This window comes from Bos grunniens, chromosome 19 (assembly GCF_055505025.1).
Source record: "Bos grunniens cultivar Pamir isolate PY7600 chromosome 19, Bosgru_T2T1.0, whole genome shotgun sequence".
In the NCBI taxonomy this organism is placed as follows: domain Eukaryota; kingdom Metazoa; phylum Chordata; class Mammalia; order Artiodactyla; family Bovidae; genus Bos; species Bos grunniens.
In genome coordinates, this window is record NC_141183.1 from 33,845,113 (window position 1) to 33,858,415 (window position 13,303).

At 42.5% G+C, this 13,303-nt stretch overlaps 1 long non-coding RNA gene across 2 annotated transcripts in view; it reads right to left on the reverse strand.

Moving 5' to 3' along the window:
* Positions 1–13,303, reverse strand: part of LOC147352027 (uncharacterized) — a 204,790-nt gene that overhangs the window by 45,390 nt on the left and 146,097 nt on the right. For both annotated transcript variants that reach the window (XR_015147880.1, XR_015147882.1), the window contains exon 4: positions 6,895–6,989. This is a non-coding gene — a long non-coding RNA (uncharacterized LOC147352027). The remainder of the gene's footprint in view (positions 1–6,894; positions 6,990–13,303) is intronic.

Below are 13,303 nucleotides of genomic sequence, written 5' to 3' on the forward strand. Positions count from 1 at the left end.
TCTTTACCATCTGGGAAGACTCTACCATCAGGGAAGCCCCGTGATATTGTGGCTATTTTTCTTGAAGTCCTTATACTTTAGTGATCCGTACTGAAGATCACAACAAACTGTGGAATATTCTGAAAGAGATGGGAATACCAGACCACCTGACATGCCTCTTGAGAAACCTATATGCAGGTCAGGAAGCAACAGTTAGAACTGGGCATGGAACAACAGATTGGTTCCAAATAGGAAAAGGAGTACGTCAAGGCTGTATATTGTCACCCTGCTTATTTAACTTCTCTGCAGAGTACATCATGAGAAACGCTGGGCTGGAAGAAGCACAAGCTGGAATCAAGATTGCCAGGAGAAATATCAATAACCTCAGATGATACCACCCTTATGGCAGAAAGTGAAGAGGAACTAAACAGCCTCTTGATGAAAGTAAAAGAGGAGAGTGAAAAAGTTGGCTTAAAGCTCAACATTCAGAAAATGAAGTTCATGGCATCTGGTCCCATCACTTCATGGGAAATAGATGGGGAAACAGTGGAAACAGTGTCAGACTTTATTTTTTTGGGCTCCAAAATCACTGCAGGTAGTGATTGCAGCCATGAAATTAAAAGAGGCTTACTCCTTGGAAGGAAAGTTATGACCAACCTAGACAGCATATTAAAAAGCAGAGACATTACTTTGCCAATAAAGGTCTGTCTAGTCAAGGCTATGGTTTTTCCAGTGGTCATGTACGGATGTGAGAGTTGGACTGTGAAGAAAGCTGAGCGCCAAAGAATTGATACTTTTGAACTGTGGTGTTGGAGAAGACTCTTGAGAGTCCCTTGGACTGCAAGAAGGTCCAACCAGTCCATCCTAAAGGAGATCAGTCCTGGGTTTTCATTGGAAGGACTGATGCTAAAGCTGAAACTCCAATACTTTGGCCACCTCATGCGAAGAGTTGACTCATTGGAAAAGACCCTGATGCTGGGAGGGATTGGGGGCAGGAGGAGAAGGGGATGACAGAGGATGAGATGGCTGGATGGCATCACTGACTCGATGGACATGAGCTTGAGTAAACTCCGGGAGTTGGTGATGGACAGGGAGGCCTGGCGTGCTGCGATTCATGGAGTCTCAAAGAGTCGGACATGACTGAGCAACTGAACCGGACTGAACTATGGTATCTACAGCTTGCTTCAAAATAGCTCAGTGGCGGCTGCTGGGAAAGTGAGTGTAAGTATAGATTGAAACAAGATCAATTATAGATAGATAACTGTTGAAGTTAGACATACAAGCATCTTCTCTCTACTTCTGTGTATGTTTCAAATTCTCCATAATAAAAAGACTGAAAGATTTGGCAGACACTACTTCTGTAATTAAGTTTAGCACTACCAGTTGACAGTCACAGGGCTAACATCACAGGGGATTAATCTTGTCGAGGTCATGTAGCCCCTGATATGATGCAATGAGAGGGGCACTCCACCTCTGGCGCATTCTTCCCCTAAACCCACAATCCCAGGCTAAGTATCAGAAACACCAGCCAAACCATGTTGAGGAACCATTTACAAACTGGCTAGTAATCTTCAAAAAGTGTCAAAGTCATGAAAAACAAGTGAAGGCTTAGAGACACACAAGGATCCTAAAGTAAGTCAGTCAAATCATTCAGTCATGCCCGACTCTTTGCGACCCCATGGACAGTAGCCTGCACCAAGCTCCTCCATCCATGGGATTTTCAAGGCAAGAGTACTGGAGTGGGTTGCCATTTCATTCTCCAGGGAATCTTCCCAACCCAGGGATCGAACCCAGGTCTCTCGCATTGTAGACAGATGCTTTACCATCTGAGCCACCAGATCCTTCCAAGGATCCTAAGGAGACATGAAATCCAAATGTAATGTGATACCTGGATTGGGTGGAATTGGACAAACACATTAGTAGAAAAACTGATGAAATTCCAAAAAACTGTGGTTTAGTTAATAACAATGTACCAACTTTTTACTTTTGACAAATGTTCTTTATAGGAGACAATAATGTTAGGAGAAACTCGGGGAAGGGTATATGAGAACTCTTTGTAATTTCTTTGTGATTTTCCTGTGAATATAAAATTATTTCAATGTAAAAAGTTTTTTTTTTTCCCCCAAGTCTAAAAGAGTTTGGATTCCTAGTGGTAGTATTGAAGCGCTGAACCAACACCAGCAACAGCCTACCTTCAGATTTCTTGTTATGTGAGAAAAACAAAACACATCTTAAAAAGTAAATGCCACTCAACTAGTCTGTTACTTGAGCTGAATAAAATATGGACTGATAAAATGTGTTTAGTGTTTATCTGATGCAATTAGCTCTTAAACCCCAGAGCTAAGAACAATGGCATTAAGTACCTCACAGCAAATGGGGTCAGTTCCTGACCCTCAGCGCTGGTCGGCATCTGTCATTTCAGCAGAATTCACAGGACTGACACCCCACCCCATTCCTGCTCCTAGCTGACAGAAGGGAAAGACAGGAAGTGGGAGGGAAGGGATTGTTGGAGACCTGCCTAAAGAAAACAATGAGCAGGACCCTTTAGTAAAGCGGTTGTGACACACGATCAAAGCATAAAAACAACAGCTTTCTTTTCAACTATATCCATCAACTATAAAGGAATTGATCAACATAATGGAAAACAAATCTCACTCAAGTGGCAACAAAAACTCCAAAATATCTTGGAATAAACTACTAAAATGAGCACAATATATGTGGATAAAACTATAAAGTTTTACAGACATAAAAGACTTGAATCATTTAAAAAACATGATCATGTTCTTGGATATAAAAATATTACATTGTAAAGATGCCAGTGCTTCCTAAATGAATCTATAAATTAAATACGTTGCCAAAGTTTCAATGTAAAACCTAAATCATAATCATATATACTACACAAAAATTAACTGAAAGCACATCATATATCTTAAGGTTTTAAAACATAAAACTATAAAGCACTTATAAGATAACAAGAGAAACTTTTTGTGATCAAAGGGATCTTGGTCATGACACCAAAAGCACAGTCAAAAAAAAAAAAACCCAAAAAGCCATAAACTGGACTTTACCAAAATGTAAAACTTTTGCTCTGAGAAAGACACTGTTAAGAGAAAAAAAAAAGACAAGCTACTGATGGGGAAAAATATCTGCAAATCTTATATCAACAAATAAGATGAGCTACATAATTTATGAGGCCCAGTACCAATTGAAAATGTGGGACCCCTTGATGAAAACTTATTAAGAATTTCAGCTGCAACAGCAGAACATTAAATGGGGCTCCTCTGAGCATAGGTCTGTGTGACCACACGGGTCACACTCCCATGAAGCCACCCTTACCAACAAAGGATTTGCATCCAGAATATATAAAGAACCCTCAAAACTCAATAATAAGGAAACAAATAGCCCATTTTTAAAATGAGCAAAAGATGTGAACAGACACTTGCACCAAAGAGAATGTGAGAATGGCAAATAAGGACATGAAAAGATGTTCAGCATCATTAACCATTAGGCAAATGCAAACTAAAACCATGATGAGATCCCACTGCACACTGATCAGAATGACAGAATACAAAGAACTCATGACAGCAAGGGCTGATGAGGATACTGCAGGGCCTGTACTCTCAGACACGACTGGGGGGAATGCAAACAGGACTGCTGCTCTGGAAGAGTTTGGCAGTCTTTACAATTAAACAGAAACTCAGCATGCAACCCAGAAATCCCACATCTGGGTATTTAGCCAAGAAAAATGAAGGTTTACGTTCACATGAAAATCTGTACGTGAGTGTTTAAGATGACTCTCTCTTCAGAGTGGCCCCGAACTGCAAACAACTTGAGTGTCCTTCAGCAGAGAAGAATGAATAAACTGGAATCATTCATGCCGTGGGATATTACTTTACAATGCAAGAAACACACTCAAGAACTTGGGTGAATCTCAAAGGCACCATGCTGACTGAGAGATCAGTCTCAGAGGACTACATACTATTCGATTCCATGCATATAAGATCCTCAAAAAGACAAAATTATAGTGGCAGAGAATAGACAGTGGATGACAGGAGCTACAGCTGGAGGAAAGTCTGACAGTAACAGGTTGATGAAAGTGTTGCATATCCTGGCTGGGGTGGTGCCTACACCAATCTGCACACGTCGGTATTCACAGAACTGTACATTTCCCCCAAAGTTAATTCTACTATATGTTAATTTTTTTAAAAAATTTCCAATGTAATTTTTAAGTGGAACTTGACAAACTAACACTAAAGCTCAGCCATAAGGAAAAAAAATGAACAAAAATAATGAAAATATTTTGAGAACAGTGTTTGAAGACCTGCCCCACCAAATTTGAAAACATCCTATAAGATTATCCTAACTGTATGGCATGGAAAGTATGGTTGGTTTAGACAAAGAAATCTATAGAAAGGCAAATCACTGGAAGAGTCAGAAGCAGGTATACATGCAAATTTAGTTCAGGATACAGTTTACATCTTAGACCAATAGGAACAAGTGAAGTCGCTCAGTCATGTCCAACACAACCCCACGGACTGTAGCCTACCAGGCTCCTCTGTCCATGGGATTTTCCAGGCAATAGTACTGGAGTGGATTGCCATTTCCTTCTCCAGGGGATCTTCCCAACCCAGGGATCAAACCCAGGTCTCCCACATTGTAGATAGACGCTTTACCATCTGAGCCACCAGGGAAGTCCTAATAGGAACAAGAGGGCCTATTAAATAAATGGTTGGGAACAAAGGATACCTATTTCTTTCAAAGTACGATTATATCACATTAATGTATTAAAATAAAACTTAGCTACATTAAAGATTCGTTAATTGTATAAGATTGTAAGTTTTCTTCAGAAATCTGTGTAAGAATATCCACCGGAGCATCCTTTGTAACAGCAAAGGGAGAGAGTGAGAAAGACAACAAAGAAAGAAATGTCCATCAGAAGTTACAGGACGCACATTCATGCTACGGAATAGGTATATTTACATATGCTCCAACATGAAAAGATTTGGAAAATGTAGTGCAAAATGCACAGAAAGATGTCTTTATATTGAAGCTGCATACACTGACCTGGAGGGCTTGCTCTAGCTGCTGACCTGGGAGAGAGGGGAGGAGGAGGTCTACATTTACCCTGCATACTTCACTTTAAACAGTTTTTCACTACAAAGAGCAATGTATTATTTATTGTTAAAACAGACAAACAAACAAAAAAAAAACGCTTAACTTCAACTAACTTTAGCACGTAGTGGTAGGAGGAAAGAGGTCTGAGAGAAGAGCCTTGGAAGCCTGGAGACAGGCCTGTCAAGTCTGCGAGAGGCTGTCATAAGAGAAGGACGTTTGTGCTAAGTGACAGCCAGACCTCCCTGGCCAGCAGGGCTTTTTGTTCCCTTTGCCATCCAAGGCCCAGTTCCCCAGTAAGAAGTAGTTTTCAAGGAATAAGAAGACTCTTTTAGCCCAGATCCAGGGTTAGTAAATGTTTACTGATTTGCATTTTCCAATGCGTTGAAGAAGACTCTTGAGAGTCCCTTGGACTGCAAGGAGATCAAACCAGTCCCTCCTAAAGGAAATCAATCCTGAATATTCATTGGAAGGACTGAGGCTGAAGTTGAAGCTCCAATACTTTGGCTACCTGATGTGAAGAACAGACTCATTAGAAAAGACCCCGATGCAGGGAAAGACTGAAGGCAGGAGGAGAAGGGGACGATAGAGGACAGATGGTTGGATGGCATCGCTGACTCAATGGACGTGAGCTTGAGCAAGCTCTGGGAGTTGGTGAAGGACAGGGAAGCCTGGCGTGCAGCAGTCCATTGGGTTGCCAAGAGTCAGACTCGACTGAGTGACTGAACAAACAGCAACAACAATGATTTTTACAAGAAAAAGAAAAGCAAGAGACAGAAAACCACGGCAGTGCTCAACTGTGAAAAGAATGCTCTGCCTTGTAATGCAGAAAGACAGTAAACCCACAATGAAGTGAAAAGATAATTAAAGAAATCAACTGGCAAAGGCCCTGGGAAGCACTAAAGAGGATGAGGAGGGATTCGAGCTGTATTCCTGCTTCACCTTCTCTCCTGGGTTGTGAGCTCTTGGAGGGTAGGAATATTTCTCAGATTTCCCTGAAGGTCTTAAACAATGATTTTCACATAGTAGAATCAATACATCAGTGACATGCTATTTAAAGAGCAAAATATATGCTCTGACAGCCTTTTGTTCGAATGTAAATTACGGTTTTCTGGAAATTATACCCCTTTAGCTCTAGTTTATTCTACCTATATCCGAAGGTGGAATGCAGAAGGATTGTCCTTCATTCTGTAGGGTACAAGAGCTCACATCATACTCACTAGTCAGGAAGATCAGAAAACCCCAAAGAGTTTGAACCTGAGCAGGAACCTATAGAGCCTTCATGGGGCAAATCCCCACCCTGTGTCCCCTGCCTCTTGTTTGTATCAACAGAAAAGTTTTAGCCTCCCAGGCCTTCTGAGTTCCAAAAAGCAAATTTCATCAGAGAAGTGAGAAAATGAAAACACAAAGGAAAGCAGTCAAGTAAAAGAGAATAATAATAATTTAGCTATAAAACAAAGTCAAGGATTCCTGATGCTTCAAGGGCTACAGATAATATCCCTAGCCATATCCTCGGGTTGTTTTAACAGAAACCAAACTCCTACCAGATGAAAATTGGGGGCCACTGGCACAGAAACCTCAGAAAGGTTGGAGCCAGAAGGTTGATTGAGATTCCTAAAACATCACCCTCTTACCTCATCATCAACAATCAGAGAACTGCACAAGCTGATCACGCATCTGTGACCCTTTCCCTCACACTCTCTTCAACAACCCTTTCCTGAAAGCCACTGGGGAGTTCAGGTCTTTGAGCATGAGTTCCCATTCTCCTTGCTTAGTGCTCTACAAATAAATGCTGTATTTTACCTTCTCCACAAGCTGGGGTCAGTAGATTCACTTTGTTGCATGCCAGGCGTTGAACCCAGTTCCGTTTGTTAGTAAGTTCAGCATGGCAAGTTCTCCTGATAGAAAAAAATAATGCAAAATTTAACTTGGTTAAAACTTTTAGGTTTCAAGTCTTGTTTCTCAAAATTCTCCCACAACCTAAATCAGTAGCTGGAACTATTAGATGAGCCACAAGTACATCATTTATTGAATAACTGATGCCCTGCAATAAATGGCAGCTTTGAAGGAAATATTCATCTTCCAAAAGGCTTGTTTCACCTAATTCCTATAAAAGTCATCAGACACTGAGACATACAGTTGTTTATTACTTAATTAGAGGGCTTCAGATACATCACATTTTGGTTCTTTTTCTTTTTTTTTTGACAAATAATTCTGAGTCCTGACCATATGTCAGACGATTGAGAAAGAATGGTGAGCAAAACTGAACCATACCCTCCAGTTCATGGAGTTTACTGAATAATGGTACTTTTTCATTCAGTTCCCTGAATTCCACCCAATACTTTCTGAATAAGAATCCCTAGGACAGTCACAAACTTTAGTTCAGTTCAGTTCAGTCGCTCAGTCGTGTCCGACTCTTTGCGACCCCATGAATCACAGCACGCCAGGCTGTCCATCACCAACTCCCGGAGTTCACTCAGACTCACGTCCATCGAGTCAGTGATGCCATCCAGCCATCTCATCCTCTGTCATCCCCTTCTCCTCCTGCCCCCAATCCCTCCCAGCATCACAGTCTTTTCCAATGAGTCAACTCTTCACATGAGGTGGCCAAAGTACTGGAGTTTCAGCTTTAGCATCATTCCTTCCAAAGAAATCCCAGGGCTGATCTCCTTCAGAATGGACTGGTTGGATCTCCTTGCAGTCCAAGGGACTCTCAAGAGTCTTCTCCAACACCACAGTTCAAAAGCATCAATTCTTCGGCGCTCAGCCTTCTTCACAGTCCAACTCTCACATCCATACATGACCACTGGAAAAACCATAGCCTTGACTAGACGAACATTGTTTTGTTGGCAAAGTAATGTCTCTGCTTTTGAATATGCTATCTAGGTTGGTCATAACATTCCTTCCAAGGAGTAAGCGTCTTTTAACTTCATGGCTGCAGTCACCATCTGCAGTGATTTTGGAGCCCAGAAAAATAAAGTCTGACACTGTTTCCACTGTTTCCCCATCTATTTCCTATGAAGTGATGGGACCGGATGCCATGATCTTCGTTTTCTGAATGTTGAGCTTTAAGCCAACTTTTTCACTCTCCACTTTCACTTTCATCAAGAGGCTTTTGAGTTCCTCTTCACTTTCTGCCATAAGGGTCATCTGCATATCTGAGGTTATTGATATTTCTCCCAGCAACCTTGATTCCAGCTTGTGTTTCTTCCAGTCCAGCGTTTCTCATGATGTACTCTGCAGAGAAGTTAAATAAGCAGGGTGACAATATACAGCCTTGACATACTCCTTTTCCTATTTGGAACCAGTCTGTTGTTCCATGCCCAGTTCTAACTGTTGCTTCCTGACCTGCATATAGGTTTCTCAAGAGGCATATAAGGTGGTCTGGTATTCCCATCTCTTTCAGAATTTTCCACAGTTTGTTGTGATCCACACAGTCAAAGGCTTTGGCATAGTCAATAAAGCAGAAATAGATGTTTTTCTGGAACTCTCTTGCTTTTTCGATGATCCATCGGATGTTGGCAATTTGATCTCTGGTTCCTCTGCCTTTTCTAAAACCAGCTTGAACATCAGGAAGTTCACGGTTCACAAACTTCAGTGCCTCTCAAAAGCAGACTGCTTTCCTCTCCACCTCCAGAGTTTCTGATTCAGTTATTTCAGGGTAGGGTTCAACAATTTGCATTCTAACAAATTTAGATTTAGGCAATGCCAATGCTGCTGGTCTGGGGACCACACTTTGACAGCCACTGGCCTAGGGCGCAGGACCCAAGCATTTGCAGTGACTCTGATGGGCGTCCAGGGTTAAGAACCACTGGAGTACCGTCTGCCCATCACCATGTTGTTTGCCATTGCTAATGGAATTTCAAAAGAAGCACAAGTCCAGTCTCTGCTTCCAAGAAACTCACAGTGAGATAGGAGAGATAAAACACAGCTGAATTTTATGAACAAATGAAGTGCCTTTCTGGGTGTTATTGTTACATTTACACAAAAGATCCAGAAATGTGTGTCCTCTGTGAAGGTTGCTGCTGCTGCTGCTGCTGCTAAGTCGCTTCAGTCGTGTCCAACTCTGTGCGACCCCATAGACAGCAGCCCATCAGGCTCCCCCATCCCTGGGATTCTCCAGGCAAGAACACTGGAGTGGGTTGCCATTTCCTTCTCCAATGCATGAAAGTGAAAAGTGAAAGTGAAGTCGCTCAGTCGTGTCCGACTATTCGCGACCCCATGGACTGCAGCCTACCAGGCTCCTCCATCCATGGGATTTTCCAGGCCAGAGTACTGGAGTGGGGTGCCATTAGGGAGGGTTAAACAGGCTGCTGGGTCTTGAAAACTAAGTGATATATGGATAGGCAGGCAGGAATTGGCAAATTTTTAATGAAAAACTAGAGACTTCTCTGTAGCTCAAATGGTAAAGAATCTTCTTGCGAGGCAGGAGACCAGTGTTCAATCCCTGGGTTGGGAATTCCTCTGGAGAAGGGAATGGCAATCCACTCCAGTATTTTTGCCTGGAGAATTCCATGGGCAGAGAAGCCTGGTGGGTTACAGTCCGTGGGGTCACAATGGGTCAGATACGACTGAGTGACTAACACAGCCCACAGTGAAATTAACTGAGTCCATTTGGTGACAAACACCAGGACTGGGAGCAGCACCTGTGACTTTGTCACCAAAAGAAACTACAGGTATTTTCACATCATATTTCAGTTAACTATAGCTATTTCAAATATTGTTTATAGACATTACCTCTGTGAAATTACAACAGCCACAGGTCTGCCTCTAGATCTTACAGGAAATGCAAGTATGGCTTTTTTATCAATATACCTTTTAAAATATTTTGATAACTGTATTTCAGTATAACTTTAGTGTAAGTGTCTCTTGAAATCTTACATGTTTCATTGCATGCATTTTAAAATTACTCTGGGGAGGGGTCTATGGCACAAAACCTGGTGAAGACAGCATTAGCAAGGCTGGGTGGCCATGAGAGCAGAGGAAGCACAGAAGACAGAGGGCAGGGTGTGGAGTTGGGGATAAAAGTAAACTAAGTCTGGACTGGTGGGGGGTTGGGTGGGGGCTTAAAAACCAAGGACAGAGCCCATAAGTTTGGTGGACTCTTTGTCCTTAAGACGTAATTGTTGGTCTCAGTTCTGACTGAATAGTTGCATTGAGGCTTCTCAAATTTTGGTATAGATAAGAATTCTATGGAGAACTTATGAAAACACATATACAGCACATACAGCAGTCCATCCACACAGACCCCTCTGATTACCTCTGATATAATAAATGACATATACACAGAAAAATCAAGTTCAGGAACAGCTATAGGTTGTGCTAGTGGTAAAGAATCCTCCTGCCAATGCAGCAGACACATGAGATGTGGGTTCGATCCCTGGGTCAGGAAGATCCCCTAGAGGAGGAAATGGCAACCCACTCCTGTGTTCCTGCCTGAGAAATCCCAAGGACAGAGGAGCCTGGTGGGCCACAGTCCATGGGGTCTCAAAGACTCAGGTATGACTTAGTGACTGAACACCACACACATTGTGTTGTAATACTTTCTGCATTTAGCAATATGGCGCAAGTACAAAGTGGGAAAGAAAAAAACGTCCCATGCTAAGGAGATATATGAAAACTTTAGAACAATGAAATCAAATTTATGCTCAGACTGTTTATCATGCCAGTGTGCACAGTCACTCTTTAGAAGGAGGTGGAGGGCAGTGTGTCCCAAGTTTATATCATGCTGGACTAAGAGTCCTAAGGACACATTTTGAGTAAAGCTGATATCTCTGGAAAAGCTTCCCAGGATACAAGAGACCATTTAAGGCAATCTACAGATAAAAAATTTTTGTTCATAAGTCTTTGCGCATGGGACCTGAGGAGCTAAATAAACATCATAAGGTTCAGCTGAAGACAGTTTCTCGGACTTTGATTTCCTTATGTCATGTAAAGTATTGATTTCCCCGAATGCTAACTTAGAATCCTCTGCTCTATAGGACCTCAGGGGAGAGGCCTATCTAAACACCCAGCTGCCCTGTGATGAGTCTGAGGTTGGGGCACTAAACATGCACGGCACCCACGTGTGCACACACACAGGACTCCATCTTCCATCCATCGTCTCTTCACAGACCTTTTACTTTGAGGACTGTTCAAGATTGGCCAGCTGGCATATCATGACAGTATGACGTGACTTGGGGGTTTCAATGGTTATTTTTATTGCTCAAGGGGGAAAGAATACAGAACATGAGGCTTGAGTCTCCATGGGACAATCAAAACACCCCCAATGCCTGTGTTCACTGACAGTGTATAAAAGGGACAAAGAATGAGAAAATTCACTCAAAAGTCCGTCAGGTTCCTCAGGCAGGCCATTAGAGCAACTGGGTCTCTACCACGTTCGGTCTCTGGATGCCTGGCCCCTGGCTGCACCTCTCCTGAAGTGTTCTCCCTGAGTCCTGCCAAGAGCCAGCTTCTACACAGAACTAGTGCTTTGGATGACATTATCATCCTTTCCTTCAAATAAAGAAACCTGCCTCCTCAAGACCTAAAAATACTCCTCAGACTTGGAGCTCAGCCCTGTTTTCATCAACACCTGTCCACTGGACCCGTTGCTCAACTGGGGCAAGCCAAAAGCAAACAAAAAGCAGCAGTTTTGAGGAAGCCAGTTCTCCGTGAAATATCAAGTTCACAGAACGAGCAAAAATCTTTCTTCTTTTGACCATGAGAATTCCATTCTCATCCCAAACTCACACTCTTTTCTAAATTCACTTTTTGGGGGGATTTTTTTTTTTCTGAGGAGAATGATCTTGGTAGGACAGAACCAAAATTATTTTGATTGAGCTTTTTTCATTGCAACTGGTACAAAAGCAAAGAAAGACTTAATTGAATACTTTTTCCATTCCTAAAAATTGACTTAAAACATCCCATCACAATCAAATAAAATTTTCTCAGAGAAACATTGGGTAGACTTTATTTTAAACCATGTGTGAGAAGATTTTAGTGCTCAATGGTATCGCATTCTGAATTCATGGACTGTTGTTTTGCTCAATATCCCATAAAGGCTAAATATCTATTTTATTCATGTCAAACTCTTCTGTATAGCCTTTGAGGCTCCTTGTGGTCACAGGCTGTGAGTGGGTTTGGGAGGGCAACATAGGCACAGAGCAGAAGTCACAATTGTTTCACGCTTCAAGAGACATCAGTGTGAGGAAGGGCCATAGTCAAGGGAGAGGGTGAAGGTTAGATGTCCTGACAGTGTGAGCAAGGGCAGTCCAGGGAGGAAGAGCTCAAGGCAGATCAAAGGCAGAATAGGGCCCCAGTAGTGAAAGGCTATCACTGTGAGTGAGGATATGGGGGCTGGGAAATAAACACAGTGCAGAACTGGATGAAAACCAAGGAAGCTGGGCTGGGGGTTGGTCAGTGGTCTGGGGATAAAGGCAGAAAGCTCCTGCAGCAGGTGCTACGGTCAGCCTCAGTTGCAGTTTGGAGAAAAGACATTTTGTTCTTAATGGGTTAGTCACAGAAACAGCCTCTGACACACCTGGTCTCAGTTTGCCTCCCTAGACGTCTCCCTTACACAGCTGTTTGACTCACATCAGACAAGACAGCTCCCTCACCCTCAGACAGACTCCAAGCTCCCTCTCTTTCCTGCTTTGATCTTTCTGTTTCCATTCTTGCCTCCATTCTTTCTTTCTTCCTGGATCTCTACCTGTCAAGTCCTACCCACTCCTTCCTGGACCGGCTCAGATGTCACTTCTATGAAGGCTCTCCTTCCCCTAGATCCCATCTCTGCACGTGAGACATATGTGTTCTGTTACAGGCAGCCACTAACTTGGGGGTGACTGAGAGCACAGGGTAGCAAAGGCGGGGGTGAGAATTATTCCACTGCATCTCCTCTCGGGGTGCACACTTCAGACTGTCTGCATTCCAGAATAACTAGTGGTAAATTCATATGGGCACAATCATCTTACCTCCCCAGAAGGTTTGTATGACGACTGGTGAAGGCTAGAATTTGACTAACGTACATCTTAACAATCTATGTAAAGGAGTTAGAACAATTCTGAAATGAACAGCAATTGGAGTTACATATATTAGGCATTATAAGCAGAGGAGAGTGGAGCAGTTGAGCTCTGCTCTGCACAGGCGGCCATTTGACACACCCTCTGAATCATGGTTAATTCAAATATGAAATGGGTAATGTGTATTTTCTCCACCCACACTCCAGAGCTTC